Raw genomic sequence first — 1,300 nt, forward strand, 5'->3', positions numbered from 1 at the left:
GCTTGGCTGGAAAGCTGGGATTCTTCTTTTCTTACTCATGCTAAGAGCATCTATTATGACAGCCCATAATTGTATAGACATGGCCATTCCACAGGGCAAATTACGTCCACTTAAAGGTCACTACTATCAAAACACAGCACAGCGCGGTTATCTACTGCATGCCTATAATTCTGGCTCGTGAGTCTAGCACTAAAAGGGGTTAAATGAGCATATGGAAGATCTCTTGTTAGGAGGAACCAAATGTAGTTCCAGCATTCCAGACCCAGAATGGAGAGTACGGTCTCAAAACACAAACCCATACGGATAAGTCACAGACATAATGTAGTCGGTCAACTCTAACAGCGTAATCTGATGTTACTCATTACACATACACACCTGCCCTCTCCCAAACCAAACAGGACTCTCCCCAGTTACTCACCTACCATACCCTGACAAATGTCTGTACACGTGGCTCCACCAACGATAAACTGAGGGCTGGGACACAATTCCTGAAAGCAACTGGGGGCAAAACACAAGTCCCAAGATGCCCAGTGATGGTGGCAGCAAGAGTGAAAGAACTTGATAGTCCCAAAAATCCGTGGAAGAGACCTAGGAGAACATTTACTGCACACACCGCATTTTATTGCTGAAGATGCTGAAGCCCAGAGAAGGCAGGAGAGCTGCCCACGGTCACACAGCCAGGGGTGGCAGAGCAGGAGCTGGAGCCCACGGCCAGCTCTTTATCGCGATACATACTGTGTGGGTGTGTGTGTGTGAAAGCGGGTATGGGGGAGGGTAGGAGAAAGGCAAGGGCTGAGATAATGACATGAGGAGCTATGATCTCACCCATTCAGACAACACCCCTATTTACAGGGAGAGGATGAAACTAATGTTTAGCACTCTAACGAAATGCCCTGCACCCTGTGGACACTCATTAAATACTTGACTCAGTGATGACCGCATGTGCTGATGGAAACACTGAGGCGTCAGGAAGTGTCCTATACAGAGAGGAGAACTCAGCTCCATTCCCACATCTGACCTACGCTTCCCCTGCTCACCGGCCTCAAAGTGGCAGCCCTACAGCCTTGTATAAAGCTGCTAGCTCCTACCTAAATGGGCCAAGAAAGTGCCTTTGGACTGGTTTTTTTCTTTTTTCTTCCAAATATTAAAAAAACTCATTAACTTGTTTTCTATTAAAAAAAATATGTGCATATGGGTAAAAAAAATCTGACAGTAAATAATGCTGTAAAACAAAAAAATTCCTTCTACTTCACATTCTTTGCTGTTAACATTTCTTATGTATCCTTCCAGAAACCGTCTT

This window comes from Balaenoptera acutorostrata, chromosome 1 (genome assembly GCF_949987535.1).
Source record: "Balaenoptera acutorostrata chromosome 1, mBalAcu1.1, whole genome shotgun sequence".
Lineage (NCBI taxonomy): Eukaryota > Metazoa > Chordata > Mammalia > Artiodactyla > Balaenopteridae > Balaenoptera > Balaenoptera acutorostrata.